Source organism: Rhipicephalus sanguineus, chromosome 11 (genome assembly GCF_013339695.2).
Source record: "Rhipicephalus sanguineus isolate Rsan-2018 chromosome 11, BIME_Rsan_1.4, whole genome shotgun sequence".
In the NCBI taxonomy this organism is placed as follows: domain Eukaryota; kingdom Metazoa; phylum Arthropoda; class Arachnida; order Ixodida; family Ixodidae; genus Rhipicephalus; species Rhipicephalus sanguineus.
In genome coordinates, this window is record NC_051186.1 from 107103596 (window position 1) to 107129954 (window position 26359).

A 26359-nucleotide genomic window follows, 5' to 3' on the forward strand; every position below is an offset into this window, starting at 1 on the left:
ACATTTATCAGTCATATACAGTCATACAGGTATATTGCATGTACTGACTTACTCGGACTCAGACTCACCAATATTTCCCGAGGCGGACTCATGCGAACTAATCAGACTGACTAAGCTTTTTGTCAACCAGACGTACTCGGATTAAAAATCGGCAATATTCGTTTTGGCCGGGCGCATACTATAAATATCAAAGGAGCGCCGTAAAAAGCTTATCTAGAATAACACAAGTGAAGAGTTTACAAGTGCCAGGCAACTTTGAAAATTATGAGATAGCTTTCAGCATACAAAAAGAAGTTATTGCCCGTGCATCTCAATGTCTATAGTAAAGAGAAATTCAACATTACACGCGATTTTTGCAATATTGAGAATGTTTACTTTAATGATAAGATTAGGCCAGCAGACCTGCCAAAAAATTAGGTTTTTATCCGTGTTACCTTGTGAAGGTGCAATGGCGCTCGTGCCATTTATTTTCAGTGGGCGAGCGCATGCATGCGTTTTTGCCAGAACAAACATAAATTAAGTCTCTCGTTACTCTTTGCAGTTCGAATGCCTGATCACGCTGCTACGTGTCAGTGAAGAAAGGTTCACATTGCGTTATGACGTTTTTCTAAAAACACTCATGAGACCGCCAATAGTCCTGCAGTGCTTGACTGTCCATTGAATACTCTAAAAATAAAATAATATGAGGTGGCTATCTTTTGCATAATCAAGCTCACCACCTTTTAAAACTGTGGAAACGTGTTCTTCTCTAATGTTTCGTATAATACCCGCCACGGTGGTCTGGTGGTTATGATACTCGACTGCTGACCCGAGGGGCGCGGAATCGAATCCCGGCCGCATTTTGGATGGAGGCGAAAATGCTTGAGGCCCGTGTTCTTAGATTTATGTGTACGTTGAAGAACACCAGGCTGTCAAGATTTCCGGAGCCCTCCACTACGGGGTCCCTCATTCATATCCTGGTTTTGGAATGTTAAACCCCAACAATTATTATAATATTTAATATAATATACTATTTATATAATATTTATATAATATAATATACAACGGGTATGAGCCGAACGAGGAGACGAGGATGACGTGAAACGGTTGAGCCTACCGACGCCATCATTACCTGACCATCAACCTCGTCCTGTAAATAAACGTAATTCAACCGTACCCGTAACAGGTGTGGTGGAGGTGCTGGGTACTTCGATCAAGACGACAGAGCCGCTGCCGCTAGGTCTACGACGAAGCCAACGCCTCGCTCGGCTACCTCCGACACTACCGGGGATCCTGATGTCGAACAACGGTGACCAACACTTGTCTCCGACTCCTCCAGCGCGGACAACCGGCGTTTGGATGCGTCAGATGGAGCCACGCCCTTTCTCTGGAAAACCCGGTGAGGACTTGGAGGAATGGCTCACCCACTATAAGCGTGTAAGCAAGTGCGACGGCTGGAACCCCGCAACTCAGCTGGAGCATGTCATTCTCTTCCTGGCAGACACTCCGCTGGTGTGGTTTGAGAAGCACGAAGAATCATTATCAACCTGGGGCCGCTTCGCTACTGAGATCACAGAGTGCTTCGGATATTCTACCACGAAGAGGAAGCGGGCGGAGCAGACATTGCTTCAGCATTCTCAAGTGCCAGGTGAGACCTGTACCCCGTACATAGAGGCGATCCTCAAGTTGTGTAAGACGGTGAATCCTCGAATGTCCAAAGAAGAAAAAGTTGGGCACCTTCTCAAAGGTATTGCCGAGGATGTATACAACTACTTGATTGCCAAGGAGATTCTCGCCTCGGCCGCTGATGTCATGAAGCATTGCCGCACATTTGAGGCCTTGAAGCTGCGCCGCATCACGCCCAATTTCGGCAGGTTAGCGAATGTTGCGACTGTAGCAAGCGTTGAAGACAGCTACAATTTTCAATTTGACTTTGCAGCAGTTGTAAGGCAAATTTCCGCGAAGAAATGGAATGACACGTCAAATCGGCGGATGTCGAACAGCATGGTTGCGCTTCTAACCAACACCACGAACCTGCATCGGCTGTACCCACACTGTCCGACATATCAGGCGGCGCAGACTTTCGAGTCGACCAGGTGCGACAGCACCGAAGTTCCTTGCCCAATGACATGACGCACGACCAACGCACTCGTAGGGATACTACCACGAATCGGCACTCAGAAGAGCGTGTTTTCTACACGCAGCGTCCCAGAGCTTATCCCGAAGCCTACAACGTCCGTCGCCCATCGCCTGTTTGCTACAGCTGTGCTGCCGTAGGTCACATCTCTCGTTTATGTCGCCGGCGACGCCAGACAAGACACGGCCCACCAAAAAAATTGGCTTAACCTGGAACAAGGAATTCATGACGACAATTGGCCGACAGAACCTAGGGCAACAAACACAACAGGCTCGCCACCCTGGTATACCTTCCGTCAGTACAACAGAAGGAGTTACTCGCCAGCTTCAGACCGTAGCCTGACGCCACCGACCAGATGCCAACGTCGTTCACAGTCACCACCGCCGTCGGAAAACTAGCCGGCGCGGCCGATGGAGGTAAGGTCCCGGCCACTCTCCGTCTCTGCGAACTACTCCTCTTCCTATTATGATGGTCAAGAACAAAGTGTGTGTGTTAATTGATAGTTACCTGCCACTGCGTTAGTCGATACTCGTGCTACGGTTTCTGTCATGAGTGTGGCATTCAAAGAAATGCTTGGTCGGAAAGTTATGTTCCCGTGGAATGGTGGTGTGACATTTCGTGGTGTCAGCGGATAGTGTCTTGCTCCCCTTGGTATTTGTGTTGCAAGTGTTTTATTCGGCGAAGAAGACCTCATCACGGAATTTCTTGTTCTACCACGGTGCACACATGATGTGATTCTCGGGATCGACTTTCTTCAAGACTGTGGTGCTTCCGTTAACTGTGGCACAGGCGAAATAGCGCGCTTCTCTGTACTCTTGCCGACACATCCTGACCGGAGGAAAACTATTTTGTCGTATCGAACGATTCGCTTATAGCGCCGTGGTCTCTATCACGTGTTCCTGTTAATGTTGCTGCGTCCGACCTTTCATCGTTCGCGGCGCAAACCCAACCACTCGCAACAGGTTGTATGAAGGAAGATCTATTTGTCCCGCGTTCACTCGTGACAGTTGTGAATGGCGCCTCAAGTTTTTGGGCTTTCAATTGTTCTTCGTTGCCTGCTATTCTCCCGCGCGATATGAAGCTCGTTAAATTTGACGAAGTCGCTTACAACTCTATCACTGTTTTAAGCGAGGAGGTACAGTCTCAAAGAAGCCACCCCCAGCGAAGCAGCTCCGAAGAACAGGTCTTACGGATGATGAGCAAGTGGCTGCCCTTACATGAACGTCATGCTCTTGCACGAGTCCTTCTGACACATCTTTCTGTGTTCGATTTCACAAAAGGTGACGCGGAGGCTTCTCTACCACGTCCTCATGCTCACCACAGAATTGACACCGGATCTGCACACCCCATTCGTCAAAATCCATACTGCGTGTCTTTTACAGAAAGGACAGTTATAGCTGAACAGGTGACCGACATGTTATGGAAGGGTGTTGTGAATGAGTCATCTAGTCCGTGGGCAGCACCAGTGATCTTAGTAGAGAAGAAGGATGGATCGTGGCGGTTCTGTGTTGATTACAGAAAACTAAAATCGGTCACAAAGAAGGATGTGTATCCGCTTCCTAGAATTGATGATGTTGATGGTACGCGTTTAGCGTTGAGTCCGTGAGGCGTTTAATAAATAAATAGCACAGGTTCAGCGACCAGCAGTCCGAAATGGAGCAAGCACGAGCACCAACAACCGTCCTCGTCTTCATCTTTCACTGGCGCCCCTGTTTGCGCCCTATCTATTCTACAAATCACTCCCCCACAGAAAAGGAGCCATTCTGGCCTCTTGAGGAACATGGACGACTGGTGGGTCGTAATGCGGCTTCAGTCGGTCGACGTGAACAATCTCACGGCCACGGCGGCGCCGGTCTGCGGATGGTTGAACGGGCTCGACAACATAGTTGACGGGAGAGGCTTGACTTAGGACGCGGTAGGGGCCTTCATACTTCTGCAGTAGCTTTGTGGAAAGGCCAGGAGCAGAGGAGGGAACGCGAAGCCACACCAATGTTCCAGGCGAATATGACTGGGGAGGCAGGTTTGCGTCATGGAGGTCCTTTTGGCGTGCTTGGTCTTGTGCGGTTAAGGAACGTGCGAGCTGCCTGCATTCCTCGGCGTAGGTGGCGACTTCAGATAGAGTTGTGGACTCTGAAGCGTCCGGGCGGTACAGAAGAATGGTGTCCATAAATGAGGAAGGTTCGCGGCCGTAAAGAAGAAAGAAGGGAGAAAATCCTGTCGTAGACTGAGTAGCGCTATTGTAAGCGTAAGTACCAAAGGGTAGTATGCGGTCCCAGTTGGTGTGGTCAGCGGAGACGTACATGGACAGCATGTCGCCTAGTGTGCGGTTAAAGCGCTCAGTCATTCCGTTGGTTTGTGGATGGTAGGCGCTGGTTGTCCGGTGCACAACGTTGCATTCACGGAGGAGGGCTTGTACGGCATCAGAGAGGAACGTGCGTCCGCGGTCGCTGAGTAGCTCGCGAGGCGCGCCGTGGCGAAGAACAAGTTGGTGAAGTATGAATAAGCCGACTTCACGTGATGTGGCCTCTGGCAGCGCGGCAGTCTCAGCATAGCGTGTCAGATTATCGATAGCGACGATCACCCAGCGGTTTACGTCTGGTGGGTACGGAAGGGGGCCGTACAAATCAATTCCGATGCGATCAAAAGGCCGGGAGGGACAAGGCAACGGCTGGAGCGGTCCAGTGACTATACGTGGGGGGCTCTTCCGGCGCTGACACTTGGAGCATGAACGCGCGTATTGGCGGACGAAGCGGTACATGCCACGCCAGTAGTACCGCAGCCGGAGGTGTGCATAGGTTTTGATCACACCAGCGTGGCCGCTTTGGGGATCCGCGTGGAAGGAGGCACAGATATCGGCACGGAGATGGCGAGGAATCACCAACAACCACTTGCGACCATCAGGTAGATAGTTGCGGCGGTATAGGAGCCCATCGCGGATGGTGAAATGTCGAGCTGTGCGCCGCAGCGAGCGAGTGGCGGTACGTGGTGAGGGCTTAGATAGGAACTCCATTAAAGAGACGATCCAAGGATCCTGACGCTGCTCAGAAGGCATGTCAGCGTGTGTAAGGGCCGCAGAATCGTAGCTGGAAACAGACCCGTTGCCACAGTCATGGGGAAGGGGAGAGCGAGAAAGAGCGTCGGCATCTGAATGTCTACGGCCTGACCTGTAGACGACGCGGATGTCGTATTCTTGGAGACGTAATGCCCATCGAGCTAGACGACCAGATGGATCTTTCAGTGAAGATAACCAGCAGAGGGCGTGGTGATCAGTCACGACATCAAATGGGCGGCCATATACGTAAGGTCTAAATTTTGTAATTGCCCAAACGATGGCTAGACATTCTTTCTCCGTGACCGAATAATTTTCTTCAGCTCTGGTGAGAGTGCGACTTGCGTAAGAAACAACGTACTCGTCGAAGCCAGACTTGCGTTGGGCAAGAATAGCGCCAAGGCCGACTCCACTGGCGTCCGTGTGGATTTCGGTAGGGGCGTCTGGGTCAAAGTGACGGAGAATCGGTGGCGATGTCAGTAGATGACGTAATTTCGCGAATGCGGCGTCGCAAGCGGAAGACCATGCCATGACACCTTGGCTGTGAGCAAGTAGGCGTGTTAAAGGGGCCATTATGGATGCGAAATCACGAACGAATCGTCGAAAATATTAGCATAGGCCTATGAAGCTCCGGAGTTCTTTCAGGGTCGACGGCTTGGAAAACTCGGCGACAGCGCGGAGCTTTGCAGGGTCGGGTAGGATGCCGTCCTTGCTGACAACATGTCCCAAGATGGTGAGCTTTCTGGCGGCGAAGTGACACTTTTTCATATTGAGTTGTAGACCAGCCTGTGTGAGGCATTCCAGGACACTTGCGAGGCGCAGAAGATGGGTGTCGAAGTCCTTTGAAAAAACTACGACGTTGTCCAGATAACAAAGGCACGTGTTCCACTTGAGACCTCGAAGGATGTTGTCCATAAGACGCTCGAAGGTGGCGGGGGCGTTGCAAAGGCCAAATGGCATCACGTTGAACTCGTACAGGCCGTCAGGAGTTACGAACGCAGTTTTTGGGCGGTCAGCTTCATCCATAGGTACCTGCCAGTACCCCGATCGAAGGTCCAGTGAAGAAAAGAACTCCGCGCCTTGCAAACAGTCGAGCGCGTCATCGATTCTTGGGAGCGGATAGACATCTTTGCGTGTGATCTTGTTAAGGCGCCTATAATCAACACAGAATCGGATGCTACCGTCCTTCTTTTTCACAAGTACCACCGGGGAGGCCCAAGGACTGTGGGACGGCTGTATAACGCCACGACTAAACATATCAGTCACCTGGTCATCAATAACTCGGCGTTCAGCGTGAGAGACCCGGTATGGACGCTGACGCAGTGGTGCATGGCTCCCGGTGTCTATATGATGGACGATGGCAGACGTTCGACCCAAACTGGTTTGCTTGTAGTCGAAAGACGTCCGAAAGCGGTCGAGTAGCTTCAAGAGTTGGGTGCGTTGAACAATAGGGAGGTCCGAATCAATTGATGGAAGGAAAGCGTCTAGGGAAGATGTGTTGGACGTGGTAACGAGATCAACGCTGGCGACCTGGAGGCTTGTTGTGTGACCGAGCAGTTGGCTAGCGCAAACAGAATCAATCTCCTCAAGACGCCCTATACATTCTCCGCGGAATACTGTGGCTGCGACCGAAAGCAGGTTCGTGACATAAATGCTTGTGCAGGAGTCTTCGATCGTGACAAGAGCAAAGGGGAGAATGAACTTCTTACGAGAAGTGAATGCTCCTGACGGTGTGAACATGGCGCTAGAGAAAGCATAGTCGCAGGAGATCGGTACCCGAACAGAAGACATAGATGGGATGTCCGTGTCCGCGGCGACGACGACACGAGGAAAAGATGACTTGCCAGAATCGATGTCGGAGATCGCTGATAATTCTAGTTCGGCACGGGCACAGTCAACAATGGCATGATGTGTGGAAAGGAAGTCCCAGCCCAATATAACGTCGTGCGAGCAGTGTGGAAAGACGACGAATTCGACGACATACAAAGCGTCCTGAATGAGTAGCCGAGCCGTGCACATCACGGAAGGTTGTATGGGATGTGCGGTTGCCGTACGGAGAGAAAGACCAGAAAGCGGAATCGTAATTTTTTTTAACTTGCGGCACATTGCTTCGCTCAACACAGACACAGCAGCTCCCGTATCGACTAAGGCTTGCACGGCAACACCTTCAATGAAGACAGTTATTTCGTTAGCAAGTTGAGAACGAGGTCTTGTAAATTTCGACAGCGGCGCAGTTCTTGCCTCCGGAACTGCGATGGTCAGTTTTCCGTTTGGACGGGCGAGGGGCGACGAATCATTGGCGAAAGCGAACGTCGGTGCGGGGACGGCGATCGACGGGAGTTGAAAGCTCGGCGGTTGGATGAAGAGGTGTCCGAAGTGGCGTGGGAGGGCATCGGCTGTGGTGGCTCTGGACGGACGTAGCTGTAACTTGCGTCAACGGTACCTGGACGGGCAACGCGGCGGCGGCAGAAACGCTCGACATGGCCGGGTAGACAACAGTAGTAACATATCGGTCGGTTGTCCGTCGTGCGCCAAGGATTATGAGGAGGGGTGACAGGACGGCGATAAAGTGGAACGGGCGGGCCTGCCGGCATCTGCGTTGAGTAGAATGCACTTGAGGAGTGAGCAGAGTCCGTGCCGTGTGGCAGCGCATGTGACTGCCTTCTCGCGACGTCAGCGTAGGTCAAGGGCGCGGATACAGGCGGCGGCTGTTGCGTAGGCGGAAGGGCTTCGGATACTTGCTCCTCAATGGTTTGTCGCAGCGACGAGGGGATCCCATGAGCATTGCCTGGGAGAAAGGGTAAAGAGACAGTTGTCGTGCAACTTCTTCTCGGATGAACTGCTTGATTTGTTGCGTCAATACCGTCGGGTCCGGAGAGATGGCGCCAACGGTGAGTGCTGACGTACTGGTCGTGTCGAAGCTAGGACGGCGTGTGGAGATGCGCTGCTTTCGCAACTCGTCGTAGCTCTGGCAGTGCCGAATGACGTCCGTGACTGTTTGAGGGTTTTTGGCCACAAGCATGTGGAACGCATCGTCCTCGATGCCTTTCATGATATGCTTGACTTTGTCGGCCTCGGACATGGCAGGATTGAAGCGGCGGCAGAGGCCTACGACGTCCTCAATATAGGAAGTGAAACACTCTCCAGACAGTTGGGCGCGATCACGCAAGCGCTGCTCTGCGCGGAGCTTGCGCACTGTCGGTCGGCCGAATACGTCCGCGAAAGTCGCTTTGAAAGAGGCCCAGGTGGTAATCTCGGCCTCATGGTTGTTAAACCAGAGTTCCGCGACTCCTCTGAGGTAGAACTGGACGCGGCCGAGTTTGTCGTTATCGTCCCACTTGTTGTTGACACTCACTCTTTCGTACGAAGAGAGCCAGTCTTCGACGTCCTGCTCATCAGTACCGCTGAAGATGACTGGGTCGCGCTCCCTTAGAATACCGGGACAGCGAGGAGCCGGGGGTGTGGCAGCATTCTGCTGTGCGACGTCGTCGGGCATGGTTGACAGGGAAGGTAGAGTCCGGTTACGGAGTTCCAGGGTGCAAAAGAGAACCAGCACTCTCCACCACTTTATGGTACGCGTTTAGCGTTGAGTCCGTGAGGCGTTTAAATAAATAAATAGATAGATAAATAAATAGCACAGGTTCAGCGACCAGCAGTCCGAAATGGAGCAAGCACGAGCACCAACAACCGTCCTCGTCTTCGTCTTTCACTGGCGCCCCTGTTTGCGCCCTATCTATTCTACAATGTCATCAATTGCCCACATTCCGCTGCCTACTTTTCGTCGCTGGATTTACGATCAGGGTATTGGCCGATACCCATGCACCCAAACGACAAGGAGAAAACGGCGTTCGTGACGCCCGACGGCCTTTGTGAATTTAATGTTATGCCGTTCGGCCTTTGTAATACGCCAGCAACATTCAGCGATTTATGGACACTATACTTCGTGGATTTAAATGGGAAATTTTTTTTGCTACCTCGATGATGTGGAGATTTTGGCAGCACACTGAACGAGCATAACAGACGCCTCAGTCTCGTTCTGGATTGCGTAGAAAAGGCCGGCTTGATCCTAAACTCAAAGAAATGTTGTTTCGGCGAAACGGATACGTTAGTACTTGGGCATCTCGTGGACAAACATGGTGTGAGGCCAGACCCACGAAAGATCGAGGCCTATATTGCGTCAAACGTCGGGGCCTATATTGCGTCACTTCGATGCGTCCTCGCCGACAGAAGCGCACGCCGATGCTAGTGGCATCGGCATCGGTGCCGTACTAGTGCAGCGTCATCAAGCGGCTGAACACGTAGTGGCTTATGCTAGCCGCTCTTTCAGTAAGGCTGAGCGCAACTATACCGTGACGGAACAAGAATGCTTGGCAGCTGTTTTTACGGTACACAAATTTCGACCTTATATGTACGGACGCCCGTTCAGAATCGTCACCGAGCACCACGCATTATGCTGGCTGATGAATCTCCGTGACCCAAGTGGACGACTTGCACGTTGGGCTCTTCGACTACAGGAGCACGACTTCGTCATCTCGTACAAATCTTGACGTCACCACGCAGATGCAGACTGTCTCTACCGCCTTCCTCTGACGACGACCGAGTGTGACATTTCTTTCACATTCCCAGACTCGACAACTTTCAAGACAGAACAAAAAAGATATTGGTTTGGAACCACTATTCGTCGCTGCAACGCACCCTGGAGCCGCCGGTCGCTTTTGTGTCCGTGACGGCCTGCTTTACAAGACGAATTATTCGGCTACAGGCGCACGCTTCCTTCTGGGCGTACCGCAGAGTTTGCGATTGGAAATACTGAGAGCCATGCACGACGATGCGACCGCTGGTCATTTGGGGTTCATCAGAACTTTGAGCCGGATGCAGGAGCGCTTTTACTGGCCCAGAATGCGAGACACATAGGTCCTGGGCAACCACTATGTCTCAAGTTGCGAACAGTGTCAACGCTACAAGGGCCCTTCGACTTTTCCACCAGGTCTTCTCCAGCCACTGTCACCGCCTCGTCTACCATTTCAGCAAGTGGGTATTGATCTTTTGGGCTCATTTCCACGATCATCTAACGACAATCGATAGGTGATAGTATGTGTCGACCATCTGACCCGTTACGCGGAAACAGCGGCCATACCATATTCGACAGCTGCGTGCGTTGCAATGTTTTTGCTTCCATTTATCATTCTTCGGCATGGTCCTCCCCGTGTGATCATTAGCGATCGTAGTCGTCAGTTCGTCGCGGACGCCGTAGAAGAACTGGTTCGTCTGTGCAATCCGCAGTTCCGCCATTCATCGCCTTATCACCCTCAGACGAATGGGCTTGTAGAGCGTACGAACAGAACTCTAACATGTTTGCCTTGTGTGTATCTTCGGACCACAAAGACTGGGATGATGTTCTCCCCTTCATCACTGATGCTTACAATACTGTAAAGCATTAGACGACCGATTACAGTCATTTTACCTCCTTTATCACGTCCACCGCTGAGCTGCATCGACACGATACTACCGTTTGACTTTCATAGCGACTACTCAGTCGCCAGAACGCTGTGTCTTGCCGAAGGAGCCCGGCGGATTGCTCGCCTTCGTACTGTGGCATCGCAGCAGCGATCGAAAGAACGCTATGACAGCCACCACCAGACTGTCTCGTACTGCAAAGGAGACTTCGTGTGGTTGTGGACCCCGCAAAGTAAACGTGGCTTATGCAAAAAGATTTTACCCCAGTACACGGGCCCATTCGTCATCGTTGATCGCTGGAGCGATTTGACGTACGTGGTGGCACGCTTGACGTCAGCTGGCAGTCCGTCAAGCCGGACCCAGCTCGCATATGTTGCCCGTCTTAAGCGGTTTTACTCTACACATTCTAAGTGATTCGGACTCGCCCAGCGGGCTTCGTGTGTGAACCGGGGAAGGCAGCGGGTATGACCCGAGCGAGGAAAAGAAGAAGAGGACGTGAACTGGTTGAGCCTAACGACGCCATCATTCCCTGATCATCAACCTCGCCCTGTAAATAAACGTAATTCAACAGTACCCGTAACAATATTGTTTCGAATAATATAAATGCTACCATTGCTTTCAGTCGATGTCGCGTTTATGCGACGAGATTGCAGATAATAATAGTTCGTTATACCTCTATGGTTAGGTAGCGCACTTTGGACAGAAACAAAAGAAACAGGAAGGACACGACACTCACTACACTCGCAACTTAATTTATTTCATCAAAAATACTTCAATATATATGCACCCAAGCACACCCGAGCGACTCAGAAATGAACCAACCCTCAATATCACCTGATCAAAGACAAAATTTTGCACACTCCTGTGAAAGGATTATGTATGCATATGTGAAGACACACCGACAGTCCATGTATTCTTATCTAGAACCAAGTTATCTGCGCACACTCAATTGTTGACGAGATTTGTTGACGATGCTACGCACATTTATGTTAATAAGTTTGAGTCGATTTGCAGAAGTCCGCACCTGTCAATCATTTTTAGAATTACGATGAAAGGAAGGCAGCTTTACTCTACTTTGATCATTTTCGTCCCAAGTGATGAGCTCCCCATTGACACGCAGTTCATCATTAATAAGTGAAACATTCTTTCCTTGTTGTCTTTCATCCTTAGATCTTGCCCATAATAGCTTTCTTTTTTGCAGTGTCTCTCGAGAGTAATCATTTTGTACGGATATTTTTGTCCCCTTAAGCTTGTGTGCGTTTTTGAACACTGTTTGCTTCGCGTTATAGTCCTGAAAATGGATTATAATTGGTCTAGGATTGCCGTTTCTACCTAATCGGTGAATTCTACCAACAGATAGGCAAGATACCTCTAGCTTAACTGAAAAAAGGTCGTTTAGAACTTTTTGCTTTAGGTCTGAATGTTTCTCAGAAGGGTCTTCCTGAATTCCAAAAATAACTAAATTCGATCGTCTGCTGCGGTCTTCTAGGTCTGTTATTTCGATTTCAAGGCATTAATTGATTTTTCGAGTGATTCGACGTGGGCAGTTCGCTCTTCTATTTCAAGAAAGCGCAATGTAAGATCAAACATCAATTTTTCTATATACTTTTGCTGATCCCTCAGAGCAGTCATTTCCTTAACTAGCTTATTTTGCCCTGCCAGTAGCTCCTTTAGCATTTCTGTTGTTGTAGGACCTGGATTAGTCTCCACATCGGCACACAAAAGAGGCGTACAGGCACAGAATGCATCATAGACTATTGTATTACACTGTTGTGGGCACGGCAGGACCAGAAGGCCACGATAGTCACTACAAAAGCTGCTGTAGACGGCACTAACCTGCACGAAGCAAAGAAGGGGGTTTCGTGACAACATGCCGCTGCCCGGTCCGCCGTACCCACTATATATATATATATATATATATATATTGTAACAAGCCCGCACATAATTACGTAACAAGACCGCACATAATAAACAGACGATGCTCTTCATGTCGCCATTTCTAACTTCTTCTTTATTCTCCCCAGTCCCCCTGGCCTGAATTTTGTCGTCTTCTTCTTGAACTGCTTGAGCTTGCTTCACTCCCCCCACCCTTGTTTTCATCCCTCCTGGGATGATATTTGAAAACATTAGCTATAGACGCCGATTCAACGGCTCCATTGGGACCTATATACCAGATCGTCTTTAAATGTCCCTGCTGGCTTGCTGTCTTGACAACAGAAAATGGCCCTGTGTGATTCGCACCCGAGTTCGGCAATCCTTTTCTCACCAGCACGAAGTCTCCCACCTCTATTCCTGGGTCCATCGCATTCTGTTTTTTGTCGAAGTTTCTTTTCATCCTCTCCCGATACTTCACTTCGCTCTCTTCAGTTCTTCTCTCTTCTGTCAGGCGGATCATCGCTTCAACTCCTACGGTCGTGTCAGCCGGCAAATATGTTGGTTTTCCCGTAGCAGCAAACAGCGGTGTGCATCCCAGAGCTGTTGTATAGGACCGGTTATGATGCGCTACTGCAGCTACAAGGCAGCATTTCCATCCACCTGGGAAGTCCGGATACATACTTAGATACTGTTTGATATCTCGAATAGCTCGCTCCACTAGCCCATTAGCTGCTGGATGATACGGTGCAGTAAACCTGAGCGTAACTCCTCGCCGCTTTGCCCATTCATTGAGTTGGTGACTCCGGAAGGCTGGTCCATTGTCTGTTACCAATACCTTCACGTTCTCAAACATCTTGCGGTTTAGAAAAGAGATCACACTGTTGGTGTCCTGCTTTCCAGCTTTTGCTGCCACCATCCTTGTGCACTCATCGACGCACAACAGGAAGGCTCGAGTTTTTTTCACAGTCTCAGATTTTTTTCGAAGTTCCGCGAAGTCCATGTGAATCACCTCAAACGGTGTAGTAGAGTGCCTTGGTAATACCATCTGTTGAGTCGGCTGTTTAAACTTTACTTTGTTGATCTGGCATTCGTGACATGATTGCACATATCTTTTTGTGTCTTCTTTCATGCCGGGCCATGTGAACCGTTTGGTCAGCTTCATGTAGGTCCGCCAGAAACCATCGTGACCACCTGAATGACAACTTGTGTGATAAAGATCCAGAATTTTCGGAATTAGTGTAGGAGGCACTGCGATTCTTCCGGTTTGTGTGAGTTGTAAAGCTTCAGTTCCTTCCCAAAGTTTGGCTGCACTTATTGTTTGCCATTGTACATCAACAAGCCTTATGACCCCCAGCCTGGACATTGCATCGGCGTCTTTCATTGAAGCTCCCGGGCGATGGTTCACCTCAAAGTCGAACTGTTGTAGCTCGCTTACCCACCGTGCGACTTTTCCTTTCAGCTCTGCCATTTTCAAAAGGTGGGTAAGTGCCTCGTGGTCAGTGTATAATTTGAATTTTCGACTTTCCAGGTAAGAGCGGAAGTACCGAACAGCCTTTAGAACGGCCAGTGCTTCTTTCTCCGTGTTTGTATAGTTAACTTCCGCTTTGTTAAAAGTGTAGCTGTGGTAACCAATCACGCGGAGTTGGCGATTACTTGGCTGGCGTTCATCTCGCTGGTAAAGTATTGCTCCCGTTCCGTAATGTGATGCATCCGTGTTGAGCTCGAACGGAAGATCAAAGTCTGGTAGTGTGAGGACTGGATCAGACGATATAACTCGTACCAACTCTTTGTAGGCCGTTTCGCAGTCATCTGTCCAACGGAATGGTACATCTTTTTGCATCAGTCTTGTCAAACACCTCGTTTTAAGAGCATAATCTTGGATAAATGCCCTAAAATGACCGGCCAGCCCCAAAAACACACGCACTGAGTGGACATCAAAGGGCTTCGCCAGTTTTGCGATGCGTGCCACTGATTCCTCCTTGGTGTTGTGCGTAGTGCCGTCCAGCACTCTACCCAAAAAAGTCACTTTGGTTTTAAAAAATTCGCTCTTCTTAAAGTTGACTTTGAGGTCGGCTTCTGACAAAGCTGTGAGGACCTGTGCCACATGCTGTTGATGGAGAACTTCGCTTTTAGAATAGACGATGATATCATCCACGTAGACATTGCAAAAGCTTCCAATGAAAGGGTGTAGAACCGTATTCATCATTTTCTGGAACCAGCTAGGCGAGTTCTTCCATCCGAAAGGCAGCCGGTTGTACTCATAAATGTCGAATGGTGTTATAAAAGCGGTGTACTGCTTTGTATCCTCTTGAAGAGGTACTTGCCAGAAGCCTTTACAGAGGTCTATCCTGGAAAACCAGGAACATCCGCCTGTCTCGTCTATAATTCCATCTATTCTGGGCATAGGAAAGGGAATAAGATGCGTCTGGCTGTTAATGGCTCTGTAGTCCGTGCAAAGTCGAAGGCTCCCGTCCTCCTTGGCGCTATGGTTATCGGCGATGCGTATGGTGATACGGACTGACGGATAATGCCTGCATACAGCATCTTCCCAAGCTCTTCCTTCAGCCATGCTTTCTTTTCCCTGGTGAGGTTGTATGGTTTCCTCCGTACAACCGTTGTGCCATGCAGTTTGAATGGAACTTCAAACTTTGTTGTACCTGGAGGATAGCCTCCTCTGCAGAATAATTCTGGATATATTGCAGGGATGTCATCGGATTTTGTCACAATGCGAATTTTGTCTCTCTTTCTCACTGGTTGCACATCTTGGCTCACTGACACAGTGTCATCCCAGTGAATGTTGAGCTTCAGCAATTTCATGTCTGGACGAGACAGTAGAAAGTCATACTCGATGCCTTCTATCACCAGTGCCAGTATTTCTACAGATTGTGACTGCTATTTCAGACGTATCCGTACCCATTCGCAGTGTTCTTTTTCACGGCCATCATAGCCCCTTACAATGACAGTTCTGCCTCTGAATATGTCCTCGGGTTTTGCTTTGCTTCTTTTCATAACTGAAACTGAAGCTCCTCTGTCTACAAGTGCTCGCATAGCTCGACCGTTCACTTCAAGTTGTATGTGCAGTAAACTCGATGACACAAGTTGGACGGTCTCATGCGTTGTATGTATGAGTTTAGAATGATTTTGCTCTCCAACGTTGCACTCATCTTTCGAGGCCCTATTTTCTGTACGAGAGTTGCGCTTCCACTAAAGTCAGAGGTGACGTCTCCAAAATCCGACGGGTACTTTTCACCCAAGTGGCTAACGCTTGTAGTCTCTGAAATATTTTGTTTACTTTTGAAGCCTCTTTCAGCCCAGGGACGCGATAATAGCTTGAGTAGTTGGAGAAGCGCTTCGGGCGTTTTCGGACGGTGTATTAAAACCTGTTGTTGCAAATCTATAGGTAAGCCGTGAATTATAAGAGCAAGAAGTGACGAGGTCGACAATCCAGGTTCAGCTATGCGAAGAAGTCGCTGTTTTTCAAGAAAATACTCGAGTGGCGTTCCGGACTCAAAGCGGCAGAATATTGCCTCATGCCACCGCTCAAAGGGATTCCTGTTGAAAGTTGCAAGGAAACTTTCTTTCAATTTACACCAAGGTTCAGGCTCCTGTTTGCAATATCTCCACTCGTGCCACTTTCTTGGTATCCCGTGAAGGAACTGGCGCATATTCATCACCAAGTCTTTATCAGACAGCCATCCATTGCTCTTGGCAGCTTGTTCATAGAAATCTATCCACGCTTCTGGATTGTCGGACGCGTCGTCGAATATGTCTGGCTGGATTAGTCGCGATGATATCTTTGCCCGCTTCGTCAAGTCTGCGACGAGAGTCTCAATGACAGCGTTTTGCTGCACAATTTTCTGCTGTTGACATGCAATGGCTCTCTGTACTGTCGTTAACTCGTCAGACGGCGCTGGACAGGTCGTGAAATTCTTCTCTAGTGGTGTTAGCACCAGCTCGTTGAACCTTCTTAGAGGAATGTTCACTTTCCTTCCGATGACTGAGAAGTCATCGAGAGTTCAAGCAACTATGGCATTGCTCAAATTCCTAAGGACAACAGACTTACACGAGCGGCTGTAGACTTTTTAATGATGCCGCATACCGCACAAGACTGCCGCTCTGCGCTGTGACGTTATGTGTGTGCGTGTGTGTTCCCCTCTCTTTCTCTCTTTCTTTACTCTTCTTTCGATCTCCCCCATCCCTTCCCCCTGTACAGGGTAGCATACCGGTTATGCCAAACTGGTTAACATCCCTGTCTTTCCTCTCTCCCGTTTTCTTCTCTTTTTTCACGAAATCTTGCTTCAAAAGTTCCTCTGAAGACAGGGAGGCTTCGGTCAAAATGAGGTTTAGAAGCTCACCTGTTGTCACATATTCGGGAAGCTCCACGGCCGCGTCGTCCTCGACTTGATATTTCTTGAATACCGCAGTCACTGCGGTTGTCCACAAAGAAAGTCACCCACATGATGTCTCTTGTCGTCGGCTGCGCCAAATTATGTAACAAGCCCGCACATAGTTACGTAACAAGACCGCGCATAATAAACAGACGATGCTCTTCATGTCGCCATTTCTAACTTCTTCTTTATTCTCCCCAGTACCCCTGGCCTGAATTTTGTCGTCTTCTTCTTGAACTGCTTGAGCTTGCTTCATATATATATATATATATATATATATATATATATATATATATATATATATATAGAATGTATACATTATACAGGGTGTTTCAAGAAATGTGTCCAACCTTCTAAAAAAATCAGGAAAATGCGATATTTGATTGCTGCCTTCAGAATAAGTTTTTCTGTAGTGGCAGGAATTTTAAGATGGTTAAAGAGATTATATAGGACTGTAATTCAAAAAGTTAAATTAATTAACTTTTTAATTAGTGGATTTAGGTGGTTGTGTGAAATAGGAGAATTGAAGTTCTTCACGTCAGAAACCCAACCCAACTTTGAGATTTAGAAAAAGTGGCATCTAGTATTAATTACGCAGTAATGAAATTCAACCAAATTCGATGGCGAAACCTAAACAGAAACACTGAAGAACGCAACTGCCATATTCTTCTGAGACCTCCAAAATGAGTGAATGACTTTTTCTGTAGCGCTAGGCATCTTAAGATGGTTAGAGGCATGACTTGAGACAGTAATTAAGAAAGCTAAATTAATTAACTTTTTAATTAGTGGATTTAGGTGACTGTATCAAATTGGGGAATTGAAGTTCTTCGTGCCAGAAACTCATCCCAACAATGAGATTTGGAAAAGCGGCCTCTAGTAATAATGACGAAGTAATGAAATTCAACCGAATTCGATGGCTTTCGCCGTTGAATGCCGTTGCATTTCTTTGAATTTCATTACGCCACAATTACTAGAGGAGGCTTTTTCGAAATCTCAAAGCTCGGTTGGGTTCCTCGCATGAAGAACTTCAATTCCCCAATTTGACACAATCACCTAACTCCACTATTAAAAAGTTAATTAACGCAACTTCCTTAATTACTGTCCTAAATGACGTCTTTAAATACCTTAAGATTCCTGCCGCTACAGAAAAAGCAGTTCTGAAAGCCCCGAGCAAATATCGCATTTTCCTAATTTTTTGAGAAGGTTGGACACATTTCTTGAAACACCCTGTATATATTTAAGCAAACCAGCGACCTTTCGGAGCAGAAGAGCTTGGGCGTCGCGCGTCGTAGCGCTTAGCGCGTCGCGCTAAGCACTACGCCACAAAGCGCAGATCCTTCCGGTAGCTAACGGCAAGCGTTATGTACAAACCCTTTACCGCTGGCAGGACTCAGAGACGGCAAGCGCTTATGAGCGTTTCATCATTACCAGCGAGATGGCATGAGGAGCGCAACGGGCGCATTTAAAAGTCGTCGGCCAGCTCGCTTGTTGTTATAATATTTGCGTAGGGAGAACATTGCCCTTCCGCTGTCTGCTCGCGCGTAGTTGCTGCGGGGGGTAGATGTTAGTGCAGCGTAGCAGCGCGTCCGTCACGGGCCGCTTTTCTTGCTATCGCATTCATTGCTTCGCCCTTGCGGCGAATCTGTGACTTTTTTTTCAAGAAACTCTAGCTGACGCTCTCTGCGTCGGCGTTGTCTCTCGCGGGCGAGGACGCGTCCTCTTTCCTCGCGAGCTTGTAGTTCAGCGTTCATCGCAGAAAGAGCGCTTCCCTAGTCAACGCACGCCGTTCGTTCTTTCTCGCTACACGGCGAGCGTTGAGGCGGTGGCGCCCTCTCTTGCGCTCAAGCAAATGCACCGTCCCGACAGCAGATGACGATGCACGCCCCTAAAATTATTATGTTCTATGAACTTGCCAACTGTATTTTAGCTGAAGCTCGGACTAACTATGGATGTTCACTAGAACATTTGCAGGACTGAGACTATTTTTCGCTGCTCATATAAGTAAATGATCACCAGCCGATCATGTATTCAAGAACCAAGCTAACAGATATTATATGCAGCAACTCTCTTCCCGAATTCCTAACAGCATGAAGCAGCGTAATTTGCTACGGGCTTACGTTCATGGGTGTTCTGAGTGCGGAGCACTTCAGAGGCCTAGCCTCTCATATGCTGACATCGTATGCCGTCGTAGCCGGCGTAACGCAGGCAAAACCACGAACAGCATAGGCGTTGTTGTTGTTCTTGTTCCTCAGATACTTGGCAGAACTCACTTCGGGGGATAGGCCATGAATCGGACTTTCGGAAGTCCGATTCCATTGGAGTTTTGGAATAAATCGGAAATTCTAAATAATTATTTCACTTTCTGAAGGAAACTGCTTTAAAAATGAATAGTTTATGTGTTACACATTAGCAGCATAACTTCTTAAAGCTTAAAGAGAATTCCGCCCACCTGCCCAAACGCTGCCGTAAACGCGTTCGTTTTTCCTTCTCCGAAAGTCCGCTGCCTGCCCGCGGACTCGCTCTCCTGCCGGAGCGATTTGTCGCCGGTAGTGAGCGGACTATGAATGAATGGTGCAGACGGCGCGCTCTTCTGTGTGTTTGTTTTTTGTCGCGTCGTCTGCTCGTCCATTCTTGCAACAGAAGTTCGGATCTTGTCCTGACGGCCTTTTTTGATTTGCTGCTTCCACAGTAGTTGGATGTGCATTTCAGTTGTGGCGTTACCTTGTTTAGCATGGCGGCTGTCCTAACGCCACGAAATATTATTTTAAACGAGGTACAGACAGAAGTGTGCCTTATTTTGCAGAGAAGATGCGTTGTGCTGTACGATGGTAATCCCGTGTATGTGACCGAAGGTAATACGTCTCACTGTCATGCGAGTAATTTTCTTGTTGTTTACGTTGAATTCATGCCCTCTTGAAGTGCCGAAGCTTCTTTCGGTATTAGCTCTACTCCGATTCTGATGACCGTGATATGTGACTGTGACAGCCGTCATCGGCACGTCCGGAAAGCCGGCCTCCACCCCTTGGCGCACAAAATGCAGGATTGCTTCGTTCGGCGTCGTTGCTGTCCACCCACTTGATCTCTCTCGCACTGATAGCAGCTAGAAAGTCAGGAACACGCCGAATTGCGCCATGCACAATCGGCTCACTCACGTGGAATATGCTGTAGTTTGCGTGCCGATATAGCTCAGTTCAATTAGCAAGGTCTTCTTGTCAGCTGACAGCTTCGTTCGTACGTCCGACGCCCGCCCTGCGGATAAATGCGGGCCTCTCAAACTCTTCCACGAGAGCCACAGATGTGCTTCTCGACCGTCGAAACATTTTCCAGGTCCACGTATGCTGGCACAACCCACTCGACGTATAGCGGAACACGGTGCCGATACTGACTCATTAGCCGGGCCAACAATAGGCAGATGTTGTGATGATCCACGTCATCACTTGCCACTCCGATCACGTCGTAAGCGTGTAGCAGGTGTGCGACTGCTCGTAGCAGAACAACGAACTCGTTTGTCGAAGCCGCCATGTCTACAGGCCGACATGTAGCACAGGACAAATAGCCAACGCGGGTGCGCTAGCGTGACGATGATTGTGATGCTGTGGCGGCAGCCTCGGGCTGCCCGACGCTTCCCCGAGAATTTTAGTCCTCGTGAAGGTGACGCATGCTTTACGTCATTTCCTGTCTGAAGTCCTCGGGCTGCCGCCGGCTGCCCGAATAGGGAAACCGAAGAGGTTCAGTGAAGCGAACTAACTGACCAGCACCCAGTGATGCGGCGGCTGCTCAACAAAAAAGCTTTTTTTCTAGCTTAAAACAAAAACTATAGTGAATACATCTCATTTGCTTACCCTTCCCAATTAGTGCAAGCATGCATTTTTCTTGGAACTCAGCATCATTCTGCACGTGTCTGCAGATGAGTCATTTCACACACTTTTCTATGTTTGTACATCTTCCTCTTCTGAACTACGAAGTCTTCAACCACCATACTTTTTTGACAGGCTTACTGGTAACACACAGTCATGCGGTTTGGTCATATTGTGCTTATAGAATTCGCATTTTTTTTAAATTGTCACAATAGACACTGAATTGTCGTACTGTTTCACCATAAAGCACATCGTGAGAAAAAGTAGCGTATACCATTGGGAGCGAATAAGAAAGCGCTGTTGCTTTTCTAGAAACCAGCAGGGATTTAAGGCGATCTGTGAAGTGCAGTATTGTTGAGAGATTTCTCAGCAACCCATATTTTGCTCACATCAGCAACATTTGAAACATTGCTAAGGACAAAAAAATTATTGTCTTGAAAAACACTGTAGGAGGGAAAATAGTACAATAAAATGTGTGCCCAGAAATTTCAGAACAGAATCTGAGAGGTTAAGCACTACGTCTAGGACGTTTGGCGTGGGATGACCCAACTGTGATTCACAAAAACGAAGTGCACCAAAAATGTGTCTGTGCATCCAGAACGAGAGCTCAAAAAACCGATAACGCTTCCGCATTCCGGTAGATAGCAATATTTTTCGGGGGGCCGCACGTGCTGAACAGCTATTGTCATTCATTTCTGGCCATAAACCCCCTTCCACCAGAATTTCCAGGGCGGGTGGCTAGGGCTTCCTGCACCCCTGCCTACAGGCCTGCTCTTCCTATTTACATCTTTAAATGAATGACACTTAAGATCTCGAATTGTTTTACATTTTTCTTTGTATCTTTGGGGTTAATATTTCAACAAACGCTGGTAATATATTTGGACAATTGGCAATTACCTAGAGGCATGGTTGTCTAATCAGCAGCCGTACAGCTGCTCCCAGCAATAGCAAACACTGCAAAGCAAAGTACAGGGAAAATCTAGTCATATATAGATGCGGCCTGTCAGGAAATGATACAGGCTGCAAGAGGCTTCTCATGCCCTGCAGCGTGCTGAGAAATATGCCTTCGTTGCAGACCTCTAAGCAACCTCTTGTTCTGACTTCAGCAACACAATAAATAGAAGAACATTAATTGATGTTGAAAAACAAAATTTACGCACACATGCAAGCTGGGCCCCCGTCAACTTTGCCTTTCTGGTGGCCCGGTCATGTTTGGAAATCAGTGTGTCCTTACTCCTCCCCTTATAAGGGCATAAAAGTCATCAGGTACTGTTGAGCGGCAGCGTTGCCCAAGTACGTTACGTATATTTAAGAATTACTGCGGCTATGTAAGTACCAGCCGCTTGGATAACATTTTGTTTGAATGATGCCAGTTGAAACGTTCCCGAAGTTTACAATAAAATGCGCTCCTCTTAGAATTATTTTTGAGCGTCAATGCATTAGGATTTGAAGAAAAGTTTCGCGGAGTACCAGTGATTCTTTAGGTCAAGTTTGACAATAACTTCTGTTATTTTCAAGAATCATGTTAATTGATTGTGCCCGTAAATGGCTTATATTATCTCATGCGTTGCAGTATATCGACTGAAACAATTATAAAACTAGATACTTCCTAGTAATTTTAATTTGCATTGCATTTGTAAGAAACAGCCATGAAGAACTAATGGACTCATTTCAAGTGCCACAGGTGGGTCTTTTATTTCTACTTTAAAAGACTCCCAGAATTATATAGATACATGTTTAGGGCTTGGCAAACATAAATATATGGCTATGGCCAGCTGTGTCTGTCCAAATTGCCTTGATTCTCGCTGGTTTTTTATCAGTATGCAATTCATGAGTAAATGTCAGCAGTAAGCATCAAATGCCTTGGTGGCTGCTATAGGCAGCTTGAATAACAAAGTGCACTCAAGCACAATTAATCCTTTGCGTTCCGTTGTCGAGCCACTACCGACAATACAAGTAGACCACAACGGCTTGTGGTCAGGTACTACTCGACAAGTTCTTTTATGCATTTTCTCATTGCTCTATGCGTCATCTCTAAATGAGTAAGCAAACTTCTTTACTTGAGTTTTCTTTTTTTAGTTTCATACCGGAAGGGACGGAAGGTGGGAAAAGGTTTTCAACTGCAAAGTGTTAAACGCCCACAACTGTTGTGAAGATTACCCAAAGTGTTCTTAAGCTAAAAATTGGCTTGATGCATTTTCACAGCGAGCCTCATAGTAACTAGAAGGGACACTGAAAGGGAAAACAATTATTTCTGAGCATGAATATTAATTCTTGCATAATAGCACAAAGACTACCATTACCTCCCAAAAATGGCTTAGTATGACCGATAATGACATCAATAAAAATAGGTTGTGCCACTGACATTTTGCCAATAGGCTTGCCATGATTTCATTTTAAAATTTCGTAGAAAACAGCTCAGTAAACATTTAGGAGTAAACTAAGAGGTAAAACAATATTTTGTCAAGGTTACCTGTTGCTGACCATATTCCCCTCACACCCCCCCACACACACGCACACCTAAGAGTGCAGAAATAAAAAAAATACTTAAAATAAGCGATGCCACAATATTACACCATTATTTTCCCTTTAGAATAGAAAATAAAAGTTGAACGTTGGGCTTAATTTTGTCTTCAAATAATACAATTATTGTAGCATTAATAAATGGGGTTTTCGTGTCTGCTTCATGTAAACGAATAAGCTGCTTATTTTCAGTGTCGCATTGAAAGGGCAGTTATATTTTAAAACATCAATGCTCACTTTAAAACTGTTTCCTACTTTGTTTTTTTTTATCAGACACTGATACATGGCACTGTTTCAAGGCTCTAATGTAGCATGATAGCGCGGTTTATATACCAGTGTCGAAATTCTTGCAACAGCTTTCTCAAGATCCATGATCATAAGTATCTCTTTATTTATTTTCTTTTTTAAGGCCCCTGATAATGCCTAGCTGCCAAGTGACTTTATCCTGAAGCCTAGTAAGTAGTGGGTTCATTGCGTTCTTCCTCCGCCGGAGGCTTCAAGAGCTTTCTTAGTAGCATCCTTAGCTCACTTTTTTCGTCTTCAGAGACATCAAGCGGGAGCAATATGAAGCACGGTCAGTTTTGGTACCATCTATTGCCAAGCACAACAGACAGGCATGGTTGATAGTCACGTTCTTTCAAGATTGCAGCCCCCCCCCCCCCTTACATCACTGAGCAAGAGGCGGGACCTGTGGTGTGTCGTCTGCTGCTTGCAAATTGTGCTTGGCAAGCACACAGGAAACGTGCAAATTCTGCAGACTGGCTTACACGTATTACACCTCACCTGATTTAGAGTGATTTGAACGACAGCAATGGATTCAGGTGACGCTTTCTAGGAGGTTTCTCATTTCGAGAGGCTACCATGGAATGTCGTAGAACCTGTTCTGGCCAGAATCTAAACTAGAAAATATTGTCAAATATACAGAAAATAGTAGTATGTCTGTGCTCAATTATCTATAGCACGTGTACAAGCCCGAGATAGACGTTACATGTTTCCACAGCTTTTGCATAGCAAGTGCAGTTTGCTAAGGGCAGAGAACGCCTGCCATTGTCATGAGGGCAGAGGGTGTAATCTACCAAGCACGCCTGCACGCGCCTTTCCAGTCCGATTGTTAAAGACCATGCCTTGTTAACTTGCTTGCCAATGGGTGACACCAAAATCGGTGGTGCTGTATCCTGCCGATAATTGATGGTGCAGTAAGCAGCCACTCCCGAGCAGAGGTCACATGTTCGCGTGTTCCCTTTCATAAAGGAATGCAATAAGCGTTGATAGGCGGGCTAGTTGGTATAGTTTTAAAGGAATGACGCTTGGGCAAGATGATGTGTATTCATTTCTAAATGTTAACAGTGCATAGAAGGTTTGGAAAGACACGAGGCAAACATAGGCAAAGAGCACTAACTTCCAACTAGTTTTTTTTTAATTAAAAGGGTGCATATTAAAACAGCGCGCAAAAACAAAAAAAGCGCCTCGTTGTGCTACCCTACGTACACAATATGTTGCCTAGGCTGAAGCAGATAGTGTCACAAGGGCGTGACGTCGACAAAGACAGCAGTCAGCACGTCCGAGATGAAACTGTTTATTTAGCCGAACTTGTGGCCGGGAAACTGAAAGTCAAACTACAACAATACACTGATAGCGATGAACAGAGCGTCGACCGTCGATCAACTGACAAGCGGTGAAGCGCGTCGGCATTTATGCATGTGCCGTAGAATATTCCAGCGTTATCGCTGGTTGTCACGCGATCTCTAGAAGAAACTCGAGTGTTCGCGTCTTGCGCGCAATCTTAAAAAATGATCTACAATCATTGCGAAGCTTCTCGAACACTGAGGCGCGCATTGCGCTAAGCGTTGCTGACAGTTTTTGTGGGCGAAAACTGAATACAGCAAAATAATAATAAGAAACGCACGTGACAATAGGAGCGTGCGCAAACTTGCAGGTGGCCCTTTCTGCTCCAGAGAAGCCTCAAAAGTCGTGCCAAATGGTGAATCGTCAGCGTTCACGGGCTCCTGTGTGTCCGTGAAGCACAAGACACGTTTCGTCTTCTGCGCAGTGGGGGTTGTTTACTCAATCCCACTGACGTGTGGAAAAAGTGATGTCGGTCAAACAGGCCGATGCCTAAATGACCGCTTGCACGACCATCACGATAATGTATTCAGCACGGCGCAGACGCGCATCAGTATAGACTGTCGTGACTGTGGGCGAACACACCGTTTTAATCAGAGCAAAGTCATGGGAAGGAATAGGGTGCAGCTAACTCGCGAAGTTATCAAAGCTGAGAATAACAGAGAGCTGAGCTAGTTGGTAAGTATTCATTCTAAAAAGACAGGGCGTGCAAACAAGGACACAAGAAAGAAGTCAGGCACCACAAACTACGTAGAAGCGGCTGCGGGGCCGCTTCTACGTAGGTCAAACGGGCCGATGCATTAACCAGAGATTGTTAGAACATAAGAGATCGCTAACAGGAGGCTCACCTTCTAATCTATCTTTGCATTCTCGAGATTGTAAGTTCACGCCAAAATTCGATGAATGCGCAGTGTTGTACCGTCATAGAAATGAAGAAACGCGCCTGATGATTGAAGCATGGCATATCGAGAATAGCGGTAGCGCATGCGTGAGCCAACCGTCGATTGACTTGCATAAAGATGAAATCAAATGCCTTAGCAGTTATCTTCCACGAAGACCGCCACGCGTGCCGGATGGATAGGTTCGCCTGTTGCATGGGCATGCGCAGATAAGTTTTCGTGCCTTCTTTCTTTTCAGCCGTTGTGCGTCTCTTCAGTTGTTAGTCGGCGTTTGTGGTGTCCTGACTTCTTTCTTGTGTCCTTGTTTGCACGCCCTGTCTTTTTAGAATGTATCAAAGCTGACTCGATACATAAGATGAACGATAAGTGTGTTAGCACACACTGTATTGCGCTTTCAAATCAAGAATATGATTACTTGGCTGGGCTTTAGAGCATACGTGGTAGTACGCTTGAATCATTTCAGATGATGTGGCAATGATGTAAGCACCTTTCTTTTCTTGTCTCGCGCCCCCTCCCTTGCCTGTATATATGCACCATTTTTATCGAAATAAAACTAGATGGAAGTCAGCGCT